Source organism: Echinops telfairi, unplaced genomic scaffold, assembly GCF_000313985.2.
Source record: "Echinops telfairi isolate 266 unplaced genomic scaffold, ASM31398v2 ScPeMD7_7424;HRSCAF=8462, whole genome shotgun sequence".
In the NCBI taxonomy this organism is placed as follows: domain Eukaryota; kingdom Metazoa; phylum Chordata; class Mammalia; order Afrosoricida; family Tenrecidae; genus Echinops; species Echinops telfairi.
Window position 1 is genome coordinate 12,016,741 of NW_022111324.1, and position 7,111 is coordinate 12,023,851.

Consider the following 7,111-nt stretch of genomic DNA (forward strand, 5'->3'; position numbering starts at 1 on the left):
CTCCCTCCTCCCTCATGAGCCCTTGATAGTTTATAAATTGTTGTTTTGTCATATCTTGCCCTGGCCGACGTCTCCCTTCACCCAGTTTTCTGTTGTCCATCCCTCAGGGAGGAGGTCACATATAGTTCCTTGTAATCGGTTCCCAGGAAGCAGGCTTTTATATCAGAAATTGTAAACACTTTCCAAGATTACAACAGTGTCTGCCTGATAGTAAGGTTGTTTGAGACTCTTACCCATGACTAGAGCAGATCTGACAGCAGCTCAGTCTGACTAGATACTCTGCAGATGGGCTTTGGGCCCCCACTGTCCCCCAAAGCCCTCCCCAAATTGGGTGTTCGCAATTTTAGCTCTGATGCTTTCCTCTTCACCATGTTTGAATTTTGTAGTTGTCATCTTTGGATCAAACAAGTTGATATGTTGCTTCTGTGTGGATGTATGGACTTGGTTGACTGCTCACTTAGATGACTGCTTGTTTGAATACAAGCCTTTAAGACCCCAGACACTATTCCGATTGATAGCCAGGCACCATCTGCTTTCTTCACTGCACTTTGCTATAGCACCCTTATTTTCAGTGATCATTTCATCAAGCGGGGCCATAATGTAAGAACTGATTATTCTTAAGTTGGAGCTAGGATTTAATGTGAGCCCAAAACTCATTCCTAGATCTATGCTTTTTAAAAAATTTGCTGTAACTTGGGAGTTAATATATATATCATATCATTCCATAGTTCAGTCATGTCAAACATAATTGTACACTTGCTTCTATAATAAGTCTCTAAACATAGTTTTCCTTCCTGGACTTCTTGACATCATCTCCCTTTTATCTCCCCACCCGTCTATCTCCCCCTTCCCCCAAACCTTTCTTTTATATTTTCTTTCCCTATAGGCTCAACACACGTAGGTTTCATTTACTGAAAAACAAAGAAATAACACAGCTTCATGAGGGTGAGCCCCATTGGTGATGCACCTCTGAGATACACCCTAATATACACAGGCATAAGCAGAATATAACCGAATGGCTGTCACAAGATTGCCGGAATAATACGTCTTTTAATACGGCATGCAGGGCGCTGATGTAGCAAGACCAACCGTACACTGCTCTTGGTGGAGCTGTCTTCTACTCTCTCGACACCATGTGTGTTTTTGGCTTGAGTCCTAGGTTACAAGTGTGTCAGGAGGCAGGTTCGTCCTGTGCTGTAGGGCCGCTACGAGTCAGAATCTGCTTGGGGGCAGTGTTTGGTTTGGAACTCAGGTCGGAACTAGTTCCTGTGCTTCCCAATAGATGGCGATAGAAAACCACACATTTAAATTGTCGGAGGCCTACAAATAGCGATTGGCACTCTTTCAAGGCACTATTTCTGCGTAATATATCCTGTTTCTGTCTCTCATGAATAAAGACAGATTCCCGCCATGTCTACATTTCTCTCAATTAATGCACTGCACACACCATTCGTTCACTGCCACCCCCCTTTCTTTCCCACACATATGGGGCCTCTGTAAACGCTGGAGCCCTGCCTGCAGCCAGGTTCCCCTCTCACCACACCCCAGATTGTAGAAATCACGACTGGAAAGCGAGCAGTGGGATAATATGGTTAGGATACGAGGGATCTTAGAGCTAAGAAGCATATTTAAAGCAGTCATATGAATTGTGATCTGAAATAACCAAGTCCTATTCCTTCTCTCCCCTGCCAGAAAGTTAGTAGGGTTTATAAGGGGAAGAAATGTGGCAATGTGCATATGGGTCTGAGATAGCATGTTTGCAAGTTATCTGCCAAGATGTAAGTCATTTCTATCATAGTGATATATTCATGGCGTAGTGTTGACATGGGGGGCTGTTAACTGCCAGGTCAGCAGTTTGAAACCACTATCAGCTCCTAGGGAGAAAGATGGGGCTTTCTACTCCCATAAAGAGTGACTGTCTCAGGATTGCTATGAGTCGGCATCACAGTCGGACGACAGTGAGTTGGCTTGTTTGGGTTTGGGTTTGGGTCATTTGCAGGAGCCCCAGTGTGCAACAGTACGTGCTTGACTGCTAACCAAGAGGTTGACAATTCCTCCAGGGTTTTGTAGGAGAAAAACCTGGCAATCCGCTCTTGTAATGTGATAGCCTAGAAAACCCTATGGGCCAGCTCTGCTTTGCCACATGGGGTCTCTGTGAGTCCAAAATCGACTCCAGCTCAGCCCCAAGACACTCTGGAAATTGGCAGAAGGAACGTGTGGTTGAATAGGGGCTTTGTCCAGGCCACTTCCCAGAGCCAGAGCCTGCTCGGCCTCTCCCTCACACCCGGGCTTTCACGGAGGCTTCCCAGGACATTTTAGATAACTCTGAATGTCCGACTTCTCCTGAAAACACGGCGCTCTGACCCTGTCAGGCTCGATTCCGCCCTGGGCAGACGGCGCTTGTTCCCCTTTCCATCGAGGCCGACCTGCTCCTTTCATGTCTTTATATGTCACCTTAACAAAAAAAAGTTTTGTTGTCAAGGAGCTGAAGGTTTCCGGGACAAATCATCAGTTTTACGCCCAACAGTCTGTACGCATTTGTGTCATCTCATTGATTGCACTCCTCTCACTGCGCCACATCTTTCACTTCTTTCCGGAGCTTCCTGCTGTCGTCACTCCTTCTTTCCGTTCTGCATGTTGTCCTTGGGTAAGAGCCTCCTTTTTTTATCTCAGATGGTTGGTTCTCCCCCCCCCCATCCCCCTTTTGGGGAATTTCTTTTTGGTCAACTCCAGACACACAGTACAAGGAAGATGGAATGACAAAGAGAAAAATCATATTTGATGTCCCCATGAACTCCAGGCCATATTATTCAAAATGTGTTTCAAAATACTACACTAGATCACCAATTCTTGTCAATGCCTTAGTTCAAATCTTTATCCAGTGTATTAGTCTAGGTACTTTGGAGCAACAAATCCACAGCGACTCATGTATAAGAGAGTTTTATGTAAAGAAAATGTGCATCACGAAAACATCCCAACTCAATGCTGCCCAAGCCCACAAGTCCAACACTAACCCATTAACCCAACACCAGTCCACAAAGTCCCCCACCTCACAAAACAGAGGCAATGATGCCGACTGCAGGAGGAAAGCTGAGTCAGTGAACGAACAAGCATCTCAGCACTGGCAGGGGTCTCCACATGGCTGCTCCAGCACCCAGGGCTGCATCGGGATAGGTCCATGTAGCTTCTCCTTGGGGATGTCTTGTAGGAAGTCAATCTTGCAAACTGAAGCAGGGAACTGCTAAGGCAGCTGCACCCTGGTGCAACCATCACAAAACAAGAGACCCGAGAACTAGAAAGGTGAGGCTCACCAACCATTTATCCCTCTGCCTTTCAATTATCCTCACATGTGATTATTGGCCAGGCTGGCACAATTAACTAACTCATCGAGAAAATCATCAAGCAATAGAAATCCACTGTGAAACACTTTTTAGAGCAAGCATATATAGTTATATATAACTTATTAGCATAGTAGTTTAGCCTCTCAATATTTAACAAGTTCATTAAAAAATTACTATCCCATTGGTATGCATTGGCATTAATATAGAGTGTTATTCCGGGAAGACTAGAGAAACAAATCCAGAGACACTCATATGTGTGTAAGAGAGAGTTTTATATCAAAGAGTAATTGTATATTAAGAAAACATCCCAGCCCAGTCCAGATCAAGTCTATAAGTCCAATATTAGCCCTTATATCTGGTACTAGTCTATAAATTCCTCTTCAGACTTACGCAATATGTGCAATAATGCTGAATGCAGGAAGATCACAGACCTGTGGGTGGAAAGTCCTGTGGATCCAGTGGTGGTGGAAGCATCTCCGGGGCCCTGGCTGTCATCAGCATGGCTCCATGTGACTTGTCAACAGGAAGGTGAAGCAGAGAGAGTGTGTCCTGCATCCAGGGAGGATGAAAGGAAACTCCCAGAATTCTCATGAGAAGGCCACGCCCAGAAGGAGGCATCAATCAGGCTGTGACTCCACCCCTATAACCTATTTATCAAGCTGACATGAAATCATATGACTACTATATATAGCATAATTTAAAAATCAATATTCTTTTACTGTGACCATAGAACTCCCTATAGTTGTGGATTGGGGCTCAGTAACGACTGCACACTGGGATAGCACTGTTGAAAGCCACATAGACAGGCTTGGAAAGGCATAAGTTATATACACACTCTGAAGATGCTAATGCCCACATTTTTGCTATACACACTTGTCTTATAATATTATATAAATTAGTCCCTCAACTGAAAAGAAAACCAACAACAATCAAGATGCATACATTTGATTGGTTTCAACATAATCCTTTAAAATGAGAAAGTTTCCTGTTTGCAAAATGTGTTCAAGAGATAGATTTCACTATTCTCTTCACTACATGTATAATTTCTCACCCTAAGTATCTCATTACAATCAATTTTGCAGTAAGACCTCCAGTGCTTTGTTAAAAACTGCATTCAATAATTAGATAGTTAAATCTGCAGATGAATCATTCTTAGACAATTATAAAGTAAAATAAAAACAAAACACACGACCATTCCTCAACACCCTTGAGACTTGGGAATTATTTCAAATTATTGATGAGACAAAGTGTGCATGTAATTGAAACACAAGCTGTGGGGAGGAGGATGCAAAATAACCCCCAAAGTATTTTTCCAGCTCTATCTAAATGCTGCCTAAATGGTTAGATGAAAAGATCAATTTATTAAAAGGAAGAACTAAACTATTTCAAAGAATTTTCCAATTAGAACAACTTTACAAAGCAAAGGTAAGAGCTTATGCCAATACATTTCTGCCTGTAGTCAATGTGATTGCGAATATTGAAGTATAATCTGTAAGCAATTAATACAAATAGATATAATCCACCACTAAATAACAGTTTTATGAAAAGCTTCAAAACAAGTGTAGTTCAGGACGAGGGTTAAGGAAATTGAGAAAACGTGGGTCGAGGGCTTCCAGTAGGAATATCACTTATGTGCCTTATCATCATCTTATATGTAATACCCCATTATGGGAAAAAGGGAAATCCTTTTCAATTATGATGGCTAAGAATGTGCTTTATGTAGCATAGTAAAATTATTTAACCAACACTTCATGCTGAGTTTTAAAATTATATACATATGTAATCACCTATACATATTAAAAAACAGAATTATATAATATTTTATAATCATACTTGAAACATTAAGAGTCAAAACTGAACTATGCATGCACTACAGAGTTTTCTAGAATACCTAAACTCAAGGGTAAAAGTAAAAGGAAAATGTTAAAATTTCTATAAGTAAATGGCTTGTGCAAAACCTCAAGCTCACTCATCTTTTTACAGATGGGTTTATTTGATGAGGACTGTGATCCAATGATTGTTTAGTAGAGATTTTATCAAACTGTAAATTCCCTTATTAATAGGCATTATAAACAGGTAACACCAATCATACTTAAAAACCATGAATGAATATGTAGCTCATGAATAACTTAAAAAGTTTTTCCCATTTTCAAAGGCAACACACAGCATACAAAAACCTATACTAAACAAAGAAGCTATAATGTGGGCACATGATTGCTGTGTCTAAAATTACATATACAGTACATAATTAATGTTAATTATGTGTCCAGTACACTTGAGATGATTCCCTTCATACTTCACTTTCCCCAGAAACTGAGTTGTGAATTTCCTCTTCTAAAATTGGTACAAGAAGGTTATCCTTGGACATTAAATTTTATTTCATCACAAACTTGACAATCAGTGGCACAAAAATGTTTTGTTTCATATTCATCAAATAGCTGCTGGTGATGAAAATACGCATGTGAAAATATTCGATATGTCCTACAACTGATCCTAGTTGTGCTACAGATGCTTCCTTTGGGCTAACCCTGCTAGAAAAACATTCATTGCCCTTCAGAAGGCAGGCAGCACCTTGCGTGGGTGCCTACTGTCGTCTGTGGGAGTTTTGTGAGCCGCTCCAAGGAAAATCCGCCCCCCAGTTGTCTTCGGAGTCCCGGCACATGGATCTGAACAGCTCTCACGCTGAAGTGTGACAGCAAGTCTATTTGCCTCAAGACAGAACTCTCTTAAACGGTCCTATTTCCATACACCTTCATCTTAGCCTTTCTTGTTAATATTGGAGCAAGCTGCCTTTATGTTTGTTGAATATACTGCTGAACAGCCAATGTCCTGTCCACTTAATCAAAGGATTCATCAGACCAGTTATAGAAATCCTGGGCTGTTCCTCCTCAGCCCTGCTGTCCCCCTCTGCCATGATCACAGTGTCAGAGACTGGTTGGTTACGCTAAGATGCCTGTAGCTCACTAGTATTATTGTTCCGCTTATAGCCCTGCCTATTGTTTGGTTGAGAATTGAGCCACATGGGTAAGTTCAGTTCCAGACTGTCAGGATGAATAAGGGCCATCGTCTTGGGCGTCTTACCAGTCTCTATCTTACCAACACGCTGGTCTCTTTTGTGATCTTGAGTGTTGTGTCGCCTTTTTCTCTCACTGTATCTGGAACATTCTAACTTTACCTTCAGAGCAATTGGTAGTGGTGGCTGGGTACCATCTAGTTCTTCTGTCTCAGGCTCATGATGTTTGCATGATCCATTAGTCCATTGGGATCATTGTTTACACGTTTCTTGATTTTCATCATTCTTCTTCCTTCCCAACAAGAGGGAGACCAATAGTTGTTCCTTAGATGGCCACTGTGATGCTATATTCTTGGTCCTAAGTATTTGAGTTCGTGGCTCCTCCGATGCATCAAAACACGGATGATGCAATGGTGACGCACGTGACTCTTAACGTATAGGTCAGAGACTTGAATGCAGCAGCCACTCACTCTGAAGGAGACAGATCTGGCAGTCTCCCCCTGTAAAGATCATAGCCTCTGGTTCTATGGGGCAGTTCTATTCTGTCCTCTAGCACAACTTTGAGAAACTGGTCAGCACACAACAATGGCAGTATATGTGCCTCAGGGTTGGTAGGCTAAGGGTCACAATTACCTCCTTTAGGACAAGAGGAAGCAAGTTTCTGATCTGCAATTAGTGTTCTGGGATTCAAGAGCCCTGGTGGCACAGAGGTTACATGATGGGCTACAATCTTCAGGGTCCAAAGTTTGAAACCTAC

The 7,111-nt window shown here is 42.0% G+C and overlaps 1 pseudogene; it reads right to left on the reverse strand.

The window, feature by feature from the left end:
* Positions 1-5,631: 5,631 nt before the first annotated feature.
* On the reverse strand, positions 5,632-6,405 carry LOC101643618 (annotated as a pseudogene).
* Between the last annotated feature and the right edge of the window lie 706 nt (positions 6,406-7,111).